The sequence below is a fragment of the Apus apus genome, chromosome 8 (assembly GCF_020740795.1).
Source record: "Apus apus isolate bApuApu2 chromosome 8, bApuApu2.pri.cur, whole genome shotgun sequence".
NCBI classification, from domain to species: Eukaryota; Metazoa; Chordata; class Aves; order Apodiformes; family Apodidae; genus Apus; species Apus apus.
The window spans coordinates 23,218,971-23,238,722 of NC_067289.1; the positions used below are offsets into that span (position 1 = coordinate 23,218,971).

General features: G+C 39.7%; 1 long non-coding RNA gene across 11 annotated transcripts in view; it reads left to right on the forward strand.

Annotated features, from left to right (window-relative positions):
- Nucleotides 1–19,752, forward strand: part of LOC127387949 (uncharacterized) — an 86,271-nt gene that overhangs the window by 50,191 nt on the left and 16,328 nt on the right. For 10 of the 11 annotated variants that reach the window (XR_007890250.1, XR_007890241.1, XR_007890251.1 and 7 more), the window contains 7 exons: nucleotides 606–840; nucleotides 3,405–3,589; nucleotides 6,117–6,267; nucleotides 11,586–11,640; nucleotides 16,281–16,418; nucleotides 18,441–18,524; nucleotides 19,168–19,319. This is a non-coding gene — a long non-coding RNA (uncharacterized LOC127387949). The remainder of the gene's footprint in view (nucleotides 1–605; nucleotides 841–3,404; nucleotides 3,590–6,116; nucleotides 6,268–11,585; nucleotides 11,641–16,280; nucleotides 16,419–18,440; nucleotides 18,525–19,167; nucleotides 19,320–19,752) is intronic. The other variant, XR_007890249.1, reaches the window with a different exon arrangement.

A 19,752-nucleotide genomic window follows, 5' to 3' on the forward strand; every position in this document is an offset into this window, starting at 1 on the left:
TGGTGTAATATTAACATGGCTTCATGGCTTCTGGTTGTCCTGATGGATGGGCCCCGTCCTGTGAGAATACACAGTACATCTACATACAAAATATAAACATTCCCATAGACATGGAATACTTTGGACCATTCTTTAATGGATTGGGGAAGGCCTAACACTCCTCAGCATCTACAGCTTATATTTGTGGGTGAATATTTGGTTTTTACATCCATTTATAGCAATAAAACGTTTGTCATTATGGATTTATAGCCCTCTTTCCTAAAATTTGTCTGTGTTTACACACTGCCTGGCAAGGCAGCTTGCAGGTGCTGCTGGAATATGCAAATGGAATAAACAGGAGAATAACAGAATTAAGACTCAAGGCCTTTTACTTTTGATTCACACCACATTTTAATCGTAGTTGTTTTCTTATGCAAATGCTGTTGCTGGGAAGAGAGTTATGGGAAAGCCCAGAAAAATCTGTGCTATTAATTTTAGCTCTATTTGCATTCCCAGCCCTGAAAATAATAAGGAAACATATTTTATTTGTAAACTAATAACTCTATGTGTATTTATACATAAATATTTAAAAATTTCAAGAAAATGCAAATGTTCCTATTATTTAGAAACGTGGAAGAGAAAACCCAGGAGTTTGGCCTGAGAGGCAAGAAGAGCTGAGACAATGAAGTAAAACTGCTGCCTTGGTACTCAGAAAGCTGGCTGGTCCATCTTCCCTGGGATCAGCTGTGGGACCAGGTGTGCTGGTCACTGGGAGGTTGTCAAAGTGGGCAGTGGGACACTGGTCAAGAGATGCTGTTGAGCTGATCAAGCAGCACCCTGGAGTGAAGCCAGAGGATGAAGGTAAGGAAATGGTGCTAAGGGGAGCTGCTGGGGGCTGGAGGACAGCATGGTGGGGCAGTTAGAGCATCTCCTGCTCTGAGAGGTCATCCCAGAGGGTTAAAGGAAAGGAAGTTTTATGCTGAGAGATAGGGCTGCAGGGGAAGGCACAGATTCTTCTCATGTCCCTGAACAGCTGCTGAGGAATGAAAACAGCTTCACTTTTCTTCAAAGTCTCTGACTTGTGTTTTTTCATGTCTTACAAAGCTTGCTTTAAACTTCTGTTTCCTTCCCCTGTAGCAGTTATTTGCCATCTGCATGGCTAAGCTGATCCTTCTACTTTACTTCACCACACCAGTAATTTTCAGGGAACAAAACCCCAAAATAATGTCTTAATAATAAAGAGCTTGGCCTTAAGAGGAGTAGAGTTTTTAAGATAAATTCAGCTCTATTATTTGGCTGAGTAATGAGGGGTCAGAGCTACAAACAGGAATAACTTGTCAGAGTTTAAGCAGCACATGATAGATGCCATGAAAATTGACTGGATTTACCCAAATTAGCACAGGGCTAATCTGTCTCCTGAAAACAAAGGAATGCAAGCAGCAGGGAACACTGGACCCTGTTGTGCTGCAAGATGTCCCACGAGGTGTGGCAGGTTTGAATTTAAACTTGTGCATTTGATGACTCTTCTAGGAGTGGGAGTAAATGTCAGCTTGTTGAATTTCCAGCCTGATATTAAACTAGAGAACTTCTTAATATTAGAGAGCCAGGGAGACCAGCCATATGGAAAGACAAGACAAAATGACACCTTTCTGATAGAAACAATTTACAGCACATTCTGAATGGGTTCTAGAAACCTAAGGAAGAGTTGTGCAGAGAGCGCAGCTCAGATAACTAATCTGCAGTGCTAAGTGGTTCAAAAAAATAATCCAAATACTGCCTCTAAAGCCCTTGGTTACAAAGGACATCAGAGCAGAGAAAAAATCATCTTCTCTCTAGAACATCAGCTTCAGCTGCACCTCAATCAAGTGGTATTTTGTAAGCATAGCAAAGTAAAAAAGGAGTTATTCTGAGGGTGTTCAGAGAAGGCAGAGCTCAGAAAAAAAGGGAACTTGAACCACCTCTCAGAAAAGAGAAAAGGAGATAAGTTGCTCCCTCTGCATTTCTTCTTGATATCCAAGTCCATAGGTAAGGTTGGAATCCAGATATTTGGTACTGGCCCTACATAATCCCCTGGCCACTGAGCTGAAGAAATAAAAGAAGTCACATTCGTGCATCTTTTTAACTACATTAAATGCCAAGGACTTGTATGATCACGTGTAGGAAGTGTTTGATTCTGTGGGGCTTTACCAACTATATATTCTTCTTTTTCCAACTGCTGAAATCAGCTTTTCCTTATCAAAGAGGCTCCTCCTGACTGTAGTAGAGAATAGAAGAATGTTATAAAAACACTTGGAAACTTGCTTGCTGATTCATGTAACAACAATTGGTGTCTGAAATAGAGCTATTTAATATTCTCATTATGATAATCACCTTCAACATTTCCCTTTATTTTCCCAGGCTCTTTTCTTAGCTATCTTTCTCTGAGATAAGAGAATTATTATCCACGTATCAGCCCAGATACATTTCAGGGGAAGAATGGCAAGAATTAATTCTGGTCTATCTGAGGAGAGTACAATTAGGAAGCCTTCACGATGAGACTAAATCTCCAGATTATTGAATCAGATGTGCTCAATTCAGGCTCTGAAAGCCTAATATTCCATTCACTTTCCAAAATGCTATTAGAAATAATCACTACTGTAATGAGGGGAGTGGGAGAGAGGAGGGGAAAGCTGCCTGTAAGTGGTCTGAGACAAGGTGATCATTTTGTAATCACAAAAAATTGTTTGCAAAGATAAAGGTAAAATAGATAATTTTTGTCCTTTTGGAAATAACTTTATTGGCCCAGTGCAATCCTTCTGACATCTAATTTAAAAATTGGTATCATTCACATTTGATTAATGCTTTCCACAAATATAAATGAATGTTACTCTGATTTCCAATTTGTCTTTGATTCACCAGAACTTAGTGAATTTTTTGTTCCTTGTCCTCTGGAGATCATGACTGTTAAAAATACAAAACACTTAAACATCCCATTAATCAAAAATTTGGGAAAAGGGGGGAAAGAAAGCAGAAAAAAACAAAATACCCCCAGACAGACTTTTCGTGTGTCAAAGAACTGAGTACATCTTAAAAAGAGATAGTTAGGTCTTAGTGTCCTTTTCCTTCCTTGTCACTTTTTAACTTACCTTTGGAAAAAAATGGTCATTGAGCAGGTCCTTCTATGGTGCTTGGAGTGGTCTTAATTTCTGGAGCCACCCTTAATAGATAGGAAATAAAACAAGTGGGAAAAATCTGCCTCCATTCTTCATATCTCAGCACATGTACTTGTGTGACCATGGAAAAAAGAAATTTAAATTCAAATTCTGTAACCAGCCAATAAATCTTACATTAGCTTGGTGGGAACTGGGACTCTGTTGAGACCTTAGTAAACCAGAACGAAAAAGCTTTAGTATTTTCCATCTTTTCCTAACCCACTTATCTTCCAGTGCTCTCGGAGTGTTTCAGGGCCCTTGAGACAACACGAAGAACTTCTCCTGTTTCAGAGAATCAGAGTAATCCAGTTACATGAATACAACTCTGTGCTTAATCACAGCTGACCAGCAAAGATCCTGGGCAGATCCAGAGAGCTGATGATCAATAAGCAAAACACACTGGAGGGGGCAAATATCAAGTAAGTCCAAATAACAAATGTAAAGGACTCAAGATCTGCTCATGAATATTTCATGAACTGAAGATGAAGCTGAGTTTGTCAAATTATTATTTTTCCATTTCTGATAATAAGCATTTTCTTTTTAGGTTTCATGAGATTTTTATCCCTGAACTGTAATAAAGCATTTCCATATTAAGATTTTTTTGGGGAATGAATTCATTCATAATACATGAAGAAGGGAAATAATTACTTCTCTTTGAGTTTGAAAAATAATTTTTTATTTCTTTTAGCAGTTAATTCCTTAAAATCACCTCTCTATGTCACTGTATCCCTGTGTGGAAATGAAATCTAATTATTACATTGTTATAAATATGCAATTATAATGTTAGTGAAAAGAAGAACCTTAGACTTTTGTACATTTAAAAATTCCTTCTAAATATACCTAATTTCAGTGTTGTCTTCTGCACTGCTTGGAGCTCACAGGACAGGGCTAAGATCTCTCTTCATTCCTACTGAAATGTTTTACATGGTTCAGTATTGCTGCCCTGCTTGACCTTAATCATTTCCAATAGTTGAATTCTGTCAGGATTGATTTCTGCTGAAAACATGTTTTCTGAGAAACTGATGGCAGGTTAATAATGTAACAGGCCTTATATATAAATTAGTTTCCAGAAATTCCTGTTTCCTGAGCCTGATGGTCATGGTGGTGACCGACTGCCCTGTCACCCAAGGTTGCATCAGAATTCTTTCTACTTCCCATAACCTCCTCCTGACATCCTAACCCCCAAGAGGGGACACCCTTTCTATGTGTCCTTGTTCTACACTGTCCTCCCCAAGCCAAGGTTCTTCCTGGCAGACACAGAAGAACGTGCCCACTGCACTCACTGGCTGAGTCCATGGCAGCAAACTCTGCTTCTGCTGCATAAAAGCAATGACATTTTTTCCTGCTCCTTTTTTCTTCTGCAGACTCTACCAACGGAATGTTTTAAGTTTGATATCCCAAGGTGTGATTTCTTTCTGTTGCTTTTATTGTGGAGTCTTCCTTCCTCTCTCTTTTACTTTTCCCCTCACTCTTAAAAACCAAAAGAGAATTTCAGCTCCACCTGGCTATCTGTAACTTGCAAAGGAAGTTAGAGAAAACCGGCCCATGAGGTGTGTGCTTCCAACAATGAACTTGTTCACACTCTCACAGAAAAGATGACAGAGCAGTGATTTGTGTAAAGAGAGAAATACCTTCCAAGGTGATGGTTATGAGTGTCTTAAAACAAAAGCTATACACGTGAGAGCAATGAATAGTTGTTTTCATCTCAATTTTGTTTTATGCTGTTCTTTGATCTAACATGAAAATCATTACAATTTATGAGATAAGGCAGCAGACAAGACCCCGGGGAGTTCTTCGTTATGTAATGCTACATCCAATTCATTATTTTGTGACTCTCTTCCTCAAATAGCTTTCTGAAAGATCAAGTTAGTCAAAGCTGCTGTGGGTTTTTCACTTTGCTAAAATCTACTGTATTACATGCTCAGTGAATTTCCACCGCTCTTGTTCGAGCCACTGACAGCACCTGTCATTTGCTTTTTTATGTCTTGAAAGCTGCTGGTGGCAGCATAATCAAAGATGCTGAGTAAAAATATATATCCCAGAGCAGTAGCCTGTAAAAAAATACTGCTTATGTTATAGCACAAAATGTATGTGTCATAACCTGTAGTTTTGTGGGGTATTTTTCTTGTATGGATCAACACTTCATTGCACAATTGTGTCTCTGGGTGAGTTAGTAAAAACAAAGTGCTGTTCAGGTACAAAATGGAACTGAAAACTTTATCCTTTTTGTTTTTTATAGAAAGGAGGGGAAAATATTTGTTTTACTTAGTATTATAATATTGAGTGCTATAGCCAGTGCAAGTGTCAACCATCTCCTTCAAGAGGATAGAAAATGCTGAAGTTCAAGGGCTTATTACTTAGGTAATAAGTAAATGCTGCATGTGTTAGAGCCAAAAAAGCTTGGTGTTTTCAGTCACCTGCCCTACATGGATTGTGTCATGGACTACTTTAGATTTCTTTTAGCTGAAAGTGAGTAACACACTTTTTGGAAACGAATCTTTGATAATATAATAGATTTGTGCGCTGCCAAAGATCTTGCAGTTTTCTGTACATCTTCTGAGAACAACGGCCTTTATTAATTAAATGTCATGTTCTCTGAGGCTGTGGATGGTTTTTTTTTCCATTCTCAGTTGCCACTAGATCTTTGGACAGGAATATTCTTATCAGTCCATTTTATGACCAGATTTTGCAAGCAGATTTATTCCTTCACTCAAAGGATTATTTTTATTCTTCTAACTGGCCAGATGCAATTATGAGATGCACATACTGAACCTCTGCAGGATGCAGTGGGACTAATTTCCTCTTCTATGGCTTTTGCAACTCACCCAAACAAATTCCACAATGGGGATATAATTTTGTTGTGTTCTCCTTCAAGATTTAGAATGGATTAAAGTGTATTTTTTAATTACATATTTCAAGGAGATGTTTTTGTTGTTGTTGTTTCAGCTACATTGGAAGGTGTGAATGGAAGAGTGTCCTGATCCTCAGGACAATAGAAGAGGAAGCTTCTACCTTCTAGTAGCAGTGACCTCCTAGGCTTTGAGTCAAGAAATTGCTTTGCCTGTTTCAAACCCAGTCTGAATTTCCATCCACCAAGGTACTGCATGTTTTTGGTTTGTTTTTTTTTTAAGGGGTTTATTTGCTTGGTTGTTTCAGGGACAGGGGAAAATCAAATTAAAAATAAGTTTTCAGGGAATTCCTACGCTTTGCAGTCTGGGGAATATAGTATTTCAGAGATACAGAGCATAATAACCTTAGTAGGGTATGAAGCTGTATTTCCCAGTTTATTCCAACATGTTTTGATCCATGGGAGAAAAGGTAACTTTGCAGGAAATCAACATTTTGCATTATTTTTTTCCTATAGGTTTTGAGAGGCTTTAAAATTCCTTTTAAAGCTTGTTCCATCAAAGTCTATCCCTCTGGGGAGGTGTGGGGGGAGGAAATGTCTGCAGATCTCAATGACATTCTCAGAGATGTTAATTCTGGCTGCTTTCTGCAGCAGTTAGGATTTGTGAATCTTTTGCAACACTCGTAAGGGACCAGAGAATATTTCTAGGAAAAAAAAAAAAAAAAGAAGAAGGAAAAGTAGGTTAGACTTGAAAGTTGTACAATATTCACAAAGGCTCTGAAAGATGCAAGCACCTGCACATTTCTAAACTGGCAAGAGATAGAAGGTTTTGTCCCATTTAATGGAACTAGATGGAGAATAGCTTAGGTCTCTAAATCTGAGTAAAAATATGAGTAAGAATAAAAACACTTTAAAAAAATTGTCTCATTAAAAACAAAACCCTCTAAGTTTTATTCACAACCTCCTTAGAGCTTGACTTTTTCTTGGTCAGTGTTAGCTTTTAATTATTATACTTTCTGTAAAATGGTGCAAAAATCTCCTCAATAGGATAAGCTGTGCTTATAAGGACCATTTCCTGGGTTTTGTTTTTGTTGGGTTTGTTTTCTTTTTTTTTCCCCAGGATAGAGAGAGAAGCAAAGAGAAAAATCCTAATTTTAAAAAATTAAGATACATAGTTCTACTCAACTTTTTCTGAGCCTTACTGTTCTTATTTCATGGCAAATGCTTTCAAAGATAAACAGTGAGATCCCAGCCTTGGTTAGGATTATCAGAAAGGCTTAAAGTCAGCCTAATTCTTCTTGTAACATAATGAAAGGTTTATCAGTGTTGATGCTAGAAAAAACTATCGTAGGAGGGTTGAAAGATTTTGAAAAAGGCAACTCATGACATGTTAATGAATACATTATTTTCTGTGCCAAGTTCAAGCAAATTACCTCATCCTCTATAGGACTATTTAATTTCAAAACAAAAACATATGACAACTTTTTAAATGTCATTGTTTTAGCACTTCCAATCAAGATGAAGTTGGGAGAAAACCAAAGACAAAAGAAAAATGCAAAGTGTGCATTTTAAAAGTACTGAGTTAATTGTTATCCCTACATTTCTGTCTTCTTCATTTTGGAGGTAGGAACCCTCTATGGAGAAGGGTTAAATAGAAATTAATTCTGATAGTTCCACTTGAAAAATGTCAGTGTCTTTACACATCACTATTCATAAATCTGGAACAATGTTGCACTGGAGGTCCTTGTTCAAATATGCAAAGGGAAGGTGCTGGAGGTGGTTTTTGCCTTCCCCTAAAAGTGAACGTGGCTCCCATGTGCTCTCTGCTGAGGTGCACGTTTCCCAATACCTACTTCTGAGAAGTGAGAAGAAACACAAATTTGCCCTGAGATAGTTCTTGTGTCTGCAGAGCAGTGAATAATTGATGACAGACCTGTTCTCAACTCACAACGGGAGTACAACTGGTTTGAAGGGAAGAAAATCTTAGGTTTAAAATGCTGGTCATATAAATGCAGAAAGACAGAGAAATAAGTTAATACAAGGTCACAGGGCAGGAGAGGCTGCAGGAGGCAGGAGCTGCCAGCCCATGCTGAGGAACAGTCCTGGTGCACAGCATGAGCCAGATGTGAAGACCCAGATGAGGAAGGGGAACGTGCTGCAGGGACATCTTTTGCATGAGGAGGAATTCTCTGATCATCCTTTGCAACTCTGTTGCAAGTCTGTCTTTGAATACCTAAGCACTCCTTAGATTGCAGACTCCTTCTTTAATCAAGTAATGCTCCAGTGGAAATGAACCTTAGAATAGAGCTGAGGACCCTGCAACTCTCTTCTTGCTGCTGTTTAATTTAGAAATAGCAGCACTCTATTCCAGGTTCATTTGTTCAATCCAGTCTGTTACAGAGCTGAAGATAAATCACTCCTACTGAAGTACGTGTGGTTTCTATACAACGGATTGCAAACCAAGTCTGAGAGGGGGGAAGTAAAACTTCTTCCCTCCAGCTTCCAGTATGAGGACCATGGCTGCAGGACCAGGGCACTCAGATTGCTGAGGGGCTGAGCCCATGGCAGTAGCTTCTTTTGAAGCAGAATGAAAAGGGCAAATTATATCCCATCACCATGAGAGACCACAGTTATTTCCACTGTTTGGTGGAAGCTTCTACCTATTGATCACTAACGCCAGGTGGCTACACCAAGTAGCAAGTAGCCTTCTGGACAGAGTAACCCTTTCTTGTGTCCCAGCCATCAGAAAGACCATTTTAAATGTGCCACCTTCCACCATATGCTCTCCCAGTGAAAACAAAAAGCAAAACCAAAACAAACAAACAAAACAAACAAAGAAAAAAACCCAAAAACCTCTTTAAAACATAATGCTTAAAACCCAAGCTCTTCACTTCTTTAATTTGGCAGTTTGCAAAACATGGCATTTGTGAGAATCTGGCACAGACTGTCAACAATTGTCAGAGCATCTCTATCAATGCAAGAATGGAAAACAAACTCCCTGGCAGCAGCATGTGCAGCTGTGTGTGCCCACTCCCTCCCGCTTCTTCCTACCATGTAGGGTTTTTAGTCTAAACTGTGTGATTAGAGGGGGGGTGTGAGATTAGAACTGTCTTACAAAAAAAGAAAGGACCTTTAAATGTAGTTAATGCTTCTGCAAAATTATTCTTTACAAACTTGGCATTTGATTTAAAAGAAATCAGCAACGTGCCTTCTGGAAATAACACAAACCAGTGTGGTACATGGGGAGAAGGGCTAATACCAGTTAAAGCCTCTTTTCTGCTCTTCTCCTTGGTTGCAGCTGGGATAATATGCAGGACATAAGTTATTGTGGACAGCCTGCCATGGCACATAACGTAGGTAACAGGGAGTCTCTGCCTATTAAGGTAGACAGAGATATACATTGTATTTTATTTTAAATAGCATGTTTAGGGATCTTGGATCCACCTGCTGGGAGCGGGAATGAATTAAGGAAAACATCAATAGATGCAGAAGATAGTTTGTACCAGAACTGAATCCTGCTTGTAAAAATTATTTCTCTTCTTGCTCAACTTCCTTTTCCCCTGCTCTACTTCACTGGAGACTTCTGCTTGTGTCTTCGATTATCTTGTTTTTTAAAAGGCATCAAGAACTTTTTAAATGTCCAGCAGGACCTGCAGCTGCCTGGCTTTGGGCTTTAGCTGGGTTGGCTCTTTTCCTGGGCTTGGCCCAGGCTTTCTGTTCATCTGCTGCCATGGTGTCACCACCAAGTTTTCACATCCTGCCTATTTTTTAAAATCCACTTTCTAGAAGTGAGGTGAGCTGCAGGGGGGCTGCCCATCACAGCCCTTGGGAGGCAGAAGGACCAGAGCTTTTCCTCATTCCTTGGATGGCCATCAGATGACAGAGCAAGAGTGGCATCTAGGTCTGCATTTGAGCCACAGGTGGGAGGCTCAGGTTGAAGAATCATGTAGAAAACCAGGAACTGCCCTCCAGGGACCAGGCATTAAGGGTCAGGAGAGCAGCCCAGCCAGAGGGATCTGCAAATGGCCCCAGGGGGTTCCTCAAGCAGCAGCTGAGTTTTGCTTTGACCATTTCCACATCTCCCAGGGGCTGCTCACAGCCTGGGACCCCTCCCAGGGGATTTCAATGCCAACTGGTTTTGTATTTTGTTTCCAAATGCAGTGTCTGGAGAAGGGCAATAAATGTGGTGAATGCGCCACTTGCACCTTAATCTCATTTTGTTATTCTTGCAAATTGTGGTCAGCTTGCTTTAGAGGGTCTCAGCTGCTGAATGAAAAGGCTTTATTCAGCTTAAGGATTTATCCCTTTGCAAAGTGGGTTCAACCTGGGCTTCTAAGAATATCATCGCCGAGTTGCAGGTCTTTAAAAGAGAGAATAAATTAAAAGAAACAGAGCTGAAATCAGCTTAGGTTGCTTATGGCTGCACAAGCAGTTTATATGCATTCCAATGCTAATTATAATGTTTCTTTTAGTGTCATTTATTTGCATATCTTTTGGTGTATTATACAGCTTGGAAATTCTTAGCAGGCATTTGGAAACTATTATACCTTATTACTTCCTTAAAATCATAACACTTAAATCAGGTCACCCAGCTGTTTAGCATCTGATAACAAGATTAGAGGGATTGATTGTACTCTGTAAGACTGCAAATGCCTATTAATCTGGGAGGCTTTGGAAGTTAATCAAAATGATATTTTTCTTCTGAGAATGATATAAACAGTTGAAAATGCATTCATAATTTGCAACGGGTATTCTAGGCTCCAAGGTACATTTTTCTTTTTGAATACTAATCTTTTTAGCTCTTACTGTAATTATTGTAACTTTTGCATAGTCAATAGTTAATACCCCAAGTTTCTGCTCTTTAGTATGTTTGAACTGTCCACATTTTCATTAATTCCATCAATCAAACTTAACTCTCCTCCACATCTAAGAAGTAATTATAATTATTTTTATGACCATATATATGCTAATGAAAGAACTATTTTATGACATTTTAATTAATTTTCAAAATACTTGTGGCCTCAAAGCTGACATTGTGTCAGAATGACTAATGCAAAGAAAAAAGTCAAGTTACAAAGTAGTGGCTAAGTAGAGATACTGGCAAACACAATCAGAGCAGTCTTGTTTTTTACATTAATTTATCTTCAGATTCTCCTTTGTGTAATTACAGACTTGAATGTTTTTGCTTTCAAGGTAGTCTGAATCTACATTTTCTACGTCTTTTTTTTCTCCTTGTTCATTTGTTTGTGTCTTAAAAAAACCTCTGAAAATAGTAAAACACTCTAATATCAATAGAAACCATATGTATTCAGCATTAAAACTGTGATTTTCAAAGGTGTTTTACAGCCATTTCAATGCCCAGAGCAAAAATGGCCCCAGTAATTTAGAAACACATTGGAAGTCAATAAAACATGTGTTTGAAAATCAATTAAGATATTTTTGAAAACACAAATGAGTGGGAGAAAAGCTTCCAAATTTTTGATTCGGCTTTTAAAATTCTGCCTTGTTTCATTCCTGAAAATCTCAGCCACTGGCATACATTGAAAGAAATGTTTTTGATATTTTAGAATCAAAACTGACCATCTGGTGATACGGGAGTCATTCATGGTGGTGTTATGCAAGGTAAGTTATTGAGGAACTGAGCTTTTGCTGAACTGCGGAGAGGTGCGAGGGGAAGACACACGGTGGCATTTGCAGATCTGTGGCCAGATAGAAATGCCTAAGCAGAAAATAATGACTAGGTAGCACCTTCTGCCATTTTTTTGTAGACTTCCCAAAGGGACTGACTTTGAACCAACCTGGGAAGTGTCTTGAAACTTCCACGTCCCTCCCTTTGATGACACCACATGATGGTGATGGACCTGTTGACCTGAGCTGGTCCTTTGACTTAGGTTAGATTCAAACTCTTTAGATCTTTTTCCTTTTCCACCCAGGGGTGACTTCTCACTTTCTTCTCTGAACTCCTGCGTTCTCCCCTTGGCACGTCAGTGTCTGAGGCAGCAGAGAAATTTCTGCTGTAAGCCCAGGGAAGCTTCAGAGAGCACAGGGACTCGACAAATATTTGCTTTATAATGGCAAACAAGTTTGGACATTAAAGATATGAAATATGTGCCAATATTGGCAGAAGCAGTTTTAAAGTGAAGAATCTTGCAGAACTAACATTGTCATTGCTTCTTCTGCTCATTATTAGCAATTCCTTTGTCAGCATATGTGCTGTTCATTGGCCTTCTCCTGTCAAAACAACATTAAGGGTAAATGTGTGGAGTTCAGACATTTCTGGCACACGGCAGCTCTTCTCATGCATGAAAATCATCTTTAAAATGTTGCAAGTTGTTATGGTTTGGGGAGGCTGGGAGACACTCACATTCACAGGGCTTTGCATGGGAGAGTCATCAGGGGTCAGATTCTGGCCTTGCAGTGGTGGCACACGTGGTGGACCCCACTGGGGACATGGATGTTGTGACTGTGTTGGGGCTGGGTCCCAAATGTGCAAGTCTCGTTCCTTCCTACGTAGGTGTTTGCATCTTCAAGCAGCTCTGTCTCACCACCCCTTTCAGCACTGATGACCCTTCTGCAACTGCTTGGACAGAAATAAAATCGTGTTCCAGCTGTCCCTGAGCTGGGGACTGCCAGGCCAAGGGAAATACAGTAGCTGCTTGGTAGGATGGAACATTTTTATGTGTCTAGGAGAGTTAAATTGGGTGTGCTTGTTTGCTTTGCTCAGGTCTGGGATACGGGGTTTGCATGAGCTATTTTGGTGTCACCTCAGTACAAGAAATGGTTTTCACCTCAGGATGACAGGCAGAAGTGCTGCAGGTAGAAGCACATCTTGGTTGCTTGTGTCTCTTTCTCCTACCACTTCATACCTACATCACCCACTACACACACTTTGTAACTGAAAGCAGCTCTTGAGCTTTTTCTCTGTGCAGCCTCTGGGATCAAGGGGACCAGCAAATGCTGCCCACTTGCCTGAACACTGAACTGAGCTTCATCTACTGGCTCTCATAATTATTTCTAACCTAAGGAAATTCCTGCAGGGATCATTGTTTTAGAAGACCCAAAGTCTGTGCCCAGATACATACCATGACACCATCCCTTAGATCTTTCTCCAAGGTGTTCAGGAGCTGCTGCTTCAGCCAAATTCTGAAAGAAAAGTAAAATAAATAAATAAATGGGTGGAAGTTTACAGACTCTGCATCAGAACTTCAGTTTTTTGAAGTCAGCCACTTCAAAGTATTCAGGCAATCATGAGATACATTTAAATGTTGTGCTTTTTATGTGCTTGCTAAGTTTGTTCATGTTCTCTCCAAAAATGGTGAAAAACTCAATTGGAAAGCAATTGGTTTTGAAGCAGATTTGTGAAAGTAGGAGTTGCAGGGATGGGATTTTTAGGTACAGTGCTTTGGGAAGTGTTGTGGACTTTCAGTTTAGGCTGTAGAAGAGTGTCCGGGGCTGTTGTGTGTCAGCTTCACCATAGGACCTGGATGAAGAACTCTTGCACAAATGTCTCTGTTCTCATTCCTGCTGAGGTTGGGAACACAGAACACATTTCCTTCGATCCTGGTGGTTTCAGCCAATCAAAGCACCAGGTGAAGGGGCTGGAGGTGTTTGTGATGTGTGAGTCCTCCCGGAATTTGCCCTGGTGGCACCACGAAGAGAAGCAGTGTCAGTAGGATAGCTCAGCCATGCTGCCCCCAAGCAAACTATCTTAAATGGTAATATCAATAATAATCTCATTCCAGTTTGTGCAGTGGCTGCTTTTTTTACTTTCTAGCAGCAAAACTCTTACCTTTTTCTTTTCCAAGGACAATTAATGCTGTGAAACTGAATATTTTTCTTTTTGAATCACAGTGGGTATAAACACTGTATTTTCTCTAGTTCTAAACAGTTGCTGCTTTTATTTAAAAAAAAGAAAATCAAACAAAAAAGAAAGAAAAACAGCAACAAAAAACAGGGGGAAAGAAAAATGCTTTTTTATTGATTGTTACTTGAGTATTTTATGATGGCAGTAGAGAAAAAATCAACAGCAGTTTTTCAGGTGAAATTTTGCATGTACCTAGCTCTCATCACACAGTTTGTGTTGAGCAGAAGACAAGTTTCTCCTGCTTTGATCCAGAGCTGTGGCCAAAGTGCTCAGCACCATCAGCGCCCACATCAGACGGGTGGGTCAGACCAGTGTTGTGCAATTATAGGAAGGGGAAGCTGCTGGAAAAGCAGCATCTTGAGAAGTAGGTTTGGCTGAACCTCTGCTATGGAGATAGTAGTAGATCCATGACTGTTGCACCTCCTCCTAAAAACCTGTGTCTTTTCTGTCTTCACATCCCACCTGCCCTCTCTGGGGTAGCAGGGCTGAGATTCCAGCAAGGCAGACCTGATGTGGGACAACTTTGCGATCAGTAAAGAAATGATTAGTCATATACAACAGTTGTGTATCTAATAGCTGTGTATAAATAGCCTCAGAACCAGCCTGTGTTCCTTTTTTAACAATGCAATACCAATCTAAAATATGTTACATTAAAAATGCATTCGTTTCTGGAAAATCTGGTATTAAAAATGTAAATGAATGTTTTAATGGGTGGAAACAAATTACTCAGGTACTATAGGAACTTCTGCTTCCTGAAAGGGGAATTGCATATAGATGTGATTGAGACTTTGAAAAGAGATGGTGATATACAGACAGATGATATTTAATGGCTTGGAATGGAAGATAAGTTTACACCTTGGAGAATTATGTAAATTTCTGTCTAAATTTCACACTGCTGTGTAGTACACAGAGCAGTCTATGTAAAACCACTTTGAAGACCTATTAGAAAATCGAAAGGTTAAGCAGGTACAATAAATAATATTAATGTGATCGCAGAGTAACTGATGCTGAAACTGCAGAGAAATGTGCACAGTATTATAATTAAATGTCTGAGAATTGCAATGCAGGTGGCAAATGCTGTCACTGGACTCAGCATGCTAGAGATTCATAAACACACGAAACTGTTTATAATTAGAAAAATCTGCCCATCAGAAACTGATTGTGTGTTCAACACCTTGGGCAGTGCAATAAATTGGTGATTTTCTGTCAGTTTTGTTTCCTTGTGCTGTTAAATGGTACAACTGAAGTGTTGTTCTAGATGGTGTCTCAGAGCTTAATTTCCTTTGACCAACCCTCTCTGTACTGTGTTATATTGAGATGGGGTTTTCCATTTGAGGTCAGAGTTAGGTGTTCTGGAGGAAGCTCTTACAGGTTCACATACCTACACATCCCTTCACCTTTCTTCACCCACCCCATCCCATGGTTTTACAACAGCAATCCTATGCAAGAGATGAAGTCAAATTAATAATGATTTCCAAAGCTGGATTTTAGAGTGGAATGAAGTTACACTTGATTTCACTCCTGTGACCTGATCCTGCACTCCCAATGCATGAAGCAACATTTATGTTTGAGCTTGTGCCAAACCTCATTACTGAAATGTTTTTCTGCTTGCCTTCTTTTCCCTCTAAAATTACTGGGGAAAAAAAGAACACTTTACCATATTTTCTAGGTAGCTTCCTCTGGGTTGTTTTCATCTTTTTAGTAGAGGAAAAACTTTGTCACTGACATTATTTAAAGAGGGAGGGGCTGTTCATATTCAGGAGGCAAGCTTTTTAAAAATAAGCTTTTCATGGCTGCTTATAAATCTTTATCATCACTGAACTCCAACAATCAAATAAGAACAGTTAAAACAGCTCAAAAATTGGCTCTCCAGCAACCTCTGTACCTTTAACAGTCTGGTGAAAGACCAAACAAATAGATATAATTATCATAAAAAAGCTATTACATAACTCATCCCATCTGAATTGTTTATGGGATAAAAATTACAGTACTTGAAACCATCAGAGGTTTCCTTTGCTCTCAGATACTCTCCTTTCCCACTGAGCTCACTGCAGGCATTAAGACTCTTACCCTGAGAAGGCCTTGGATAATGAAATCCCTACTTCTCTCTCACTAGAGCAAAGAGTTGTAGTTCACTGATTTGCTGTGTCTGCTTCAGTACCTGATGCCACCGAGGCATGAGCACAGGGATCTGGGATGTAGGGCTACATCTCTCCATCTCCAGTTGTTTCTCATCATGGTGCCCGAGTATCTTAAATTGTGTGTTAATAAAGGAGTTGGGACTTTATATGGGAATAATGTAGTCTCTGGCACTTTCCAATGTGAAAAATAGTTGTTGGTGAAGAAACCAGTTTAGTGGGTTTTAGAATCTGGTAACATCTTTTCTGTTTTATTTTAGGTTCATGTTTCAGAGGACCAAATGAATCTGGATTTTTCAGCTGGACACAGCAATCTGGGTTAAAGGAGTCATTGCAGTTCTGAGGCTCACTGGTGCTCGAAGCCCCCTTCAAACAAGAGCCAGGTCCTAGGGCTGCAGGTGAGTACCAGCCTCTGGATCCCACTCCAGGGCTCAGGGGGAAAGCAGCTGCCTGTGCACCCCCTGCAAAGGGCTTGGCTTGTCCCTGCCCACTGTCACTGGGACACGTTTGTTCTGTTCCCTGAAGTAAGGCTTTGCTGTTGGAACCTGTGTCTCAATGTGGAGCCCAGCTAAGGCTTCTCCCCTGACTGTGCCCTGTGAGTATTTCTGTGCCACCAGTAAGGAGCAAAATACCTTTGAAAATACCTACTGGTACACTCCTACATGCTTCCACACAACTTGCCTTTCCCCAGCACTCACATGTGAAGTATGCAGCAAACTGTGCTTACATTGACTAGATTGTTTTGGCAAGTGTTTTCAGGTTTGTTTCTTTGATTTGGGTTTACATGTATATATATGTGTCTACCTTTGTGAAGCCTCTCAAGCAAAGAATTTTGTGCTCAATCCTTATTCATGCTGCATGCATGCTGTCACAGACAGATGCTGTCACACAGTTTTAAGGACAGATTTCCTTCTGCTAGAGTGATTGATTTGCCCTATAAATCAGTTCCCACATAAAATTCACAAGGAACAAGTGATAGGTCATGAAGCAATGAGCTGAGGTGGAGAATTTGCTTCCTTGCTTGTATTTCTCCCTCTCTAATTCCAGTTTTAACCCTTCTCATGCCCCCCTCTAAGGACTGCATTTCATTTTCATCTCCAGGTGTACTTGGACTGGGGGTGAATTATTAAAAAAAAGAAAAAGGGAACTAAAGGTCAGGCAATCCTTGTATGCTTGAAGAGCCTGGTGCTTTTTGCTGCCCCTGGGTGGAACCCTAATATAAATAAAAATAGTGTATTTTGTGCATCCCAGCTGCAGCCTTTCTGCAGAAAGTCTAGGTGGATACAGTAATGAAGTAACATTTGCTGCTACCAATTTTAGGAAAAAATCAACAACTGCTGCATTGCATCAGTGGATTAAAGGCAGAGTACTCAGGAAAAATAGGAACTGCTGCTGGAAATAAGAATATATGACATGGATGTTGGTTTGATGTCTATAAAAAATATAAGTAAATATAATGCTAACAAATATATTAAATAACATAACAAATATATAACAGGTAGATATAATATTAACACAAATATATGGACTTGGTTACCTGGGATCATACACAACTACCCAAGTACACTCACACCTACCTGTTCAAAGACTTTGTAGAAGATTACAGAGAGTAATCTTCTGGATTAGCAAATTACAGGAGTTCCTGCTCTTTTGTGTCTCTCTGTCCTGAGAAGCATTACATCCTCTTTCTCCTATTTAAGTCTAAGAAGTGCAGCAGAATGAGGGAAGGGTGTCTGGAGGAGGAGGCAAAACTCTGCAGAGGACTGAGGGTGCTGGATTATTATTAGCAAAAGACCTGCAGAGGATGACGGGTGAGATTATGAACAGACATTGTATGACAAATCAGTTGAGGGTTGAGAGCAATGAATCAAAATATCTTTTCTGTCTCACAAGGATGTCACCAGCTCTCAGGCACACACACAAGTGAATTTTTCTCCTTTCAATCTTGCCAGAAGGCAGGGAACAGGTTTCCATTTGCACCAGGCACTATACAAATGGATAAACTCTCAACTGAAGAACATGCAGGATAAATAGGCAGGTAATATCTGCTGGCTTCCAGATCCCAGGTGGCAGAAGATATTTCAGAAAGGGCTTAAGCAAGGGCACAAACAGTGTGACAGGGTGAGAGGAGAGGGAGAGGAGGCATTAGATAAGGTGGGAATACACTTTTCTTGCTTCTGGTGGAATAGCTTTTAGAGTAAGTATGAGCAGAAGTAGGGAACAGACAGAATTATCCGTGTCATCTGTTACCATCACAGTCACGTGAAACAGGTTCAGTGGCAGCAGCCAAAGCTGCCTGGAAGAAGAGGAGACACATTTTACTGAGGTTTAGTGAAAACAGAAGAGAAACAAACAGTAACATGGGAAAATTAACAGTTTATTTTCTTTTGTTTTATCTCTCCTGGTGTGGAACTGAAAAGAGCTGAGAGGACAAAGTGCTGCAGGTCAAGGTGGAAAGCATCTACCACAGCAGATTTTCAGCCTCTCTGAAGTGACTAAAAATGGTATGTTTATGGTGTTAAATTAAGTATGGGAAGGAGATATTAACTTTAATTTTTCTTCTGTGATTCACTCAAATAATAATACCATGTGTTGAATTATGTAGGAGACACTTGTATACATATCCTGTAAATATGTAGAGCATATTTACACTGTTGAACAAGTAGAATGATGGGAATGGTGGAATGAAGAAACAGACACACAAAAGTTTGGAACTAATTTGGGCCATCAGGTTTGGTTCTAGGAGGAGTTTCATGGCAGAGCCATGAAGACCTCTCTTAAATGCAGGCTGGCTAAGCAAATCTAAACCAGGTCATTCTCTTTCTCTCTTTCCTCTTAAAAAGAAGAAAACAGAAGAAGACAATTTGGTAAAAATGTTTCATCTTTTATGCTGAAATGGTTTGCTCTGTTAGTCTTCAAGGTTTTTTACAATGCAAAATAACTTCTTTGGGCTCCAGCTGGAATTTAGCGGTGCACTTGATCTATATGAGAGGAGAATTTTATGTTACCTGAGATTTATGTGCAATTATGTTTTTCTTTGGGTTTCTTTTAAATGGTGTCAGGTACACCTAGAGTGCCAGGTCAGTAAACCTCTAATTTGCTCACAGAACCAAAGAATGAAGTTCTAATCATCATCATCATTTGCAGGTCAGTGAAGGAACTGGACAAAAAGAAAGAATGGACTTGAGAGACTTGAACTGGTGTAACTATCAAATCAAAACAACATCAAGGATTCTCCTAAAGCTCCTGGAGTTTGAGCAAATGTCCAAGAGGCTGAGAGCACCAGAACTCATTTGTAGGTGAGTTATGCTCATGTGCCTAGCTGAGCACCTGGCTGATAACATTTCTTATCAGCAAAACATTATTTTCTTGAAGTTAAGGGATTTTTGCAATCTTTTTAACGGGGTTGGTGTTCCATCTTTTCACCTCAGCATTCTGCATAGTTGACATAATGCCTGACAGCAACTTTCCTTCCTTCAAGATGTACAGAAAAGAGGGTTAGTGATTATGGAAGTTAAATATAGGCAGTAATGATTAGTGAAAAAGATTGATAAATGGGGTGGGGAATAGGAACAAATTTGAGACACAAAAAGGCAGAAACAAATGCTTAAATTTAGAGTTCTGTCCTCAAAAAGTCCCTGCCTGTCAAATAGGTGGAAATAAATTATTAAAATCTTGGCATTTGATATTTCCCAACGACAGCTATGACATTCATGAGATGTATGCTGCTAA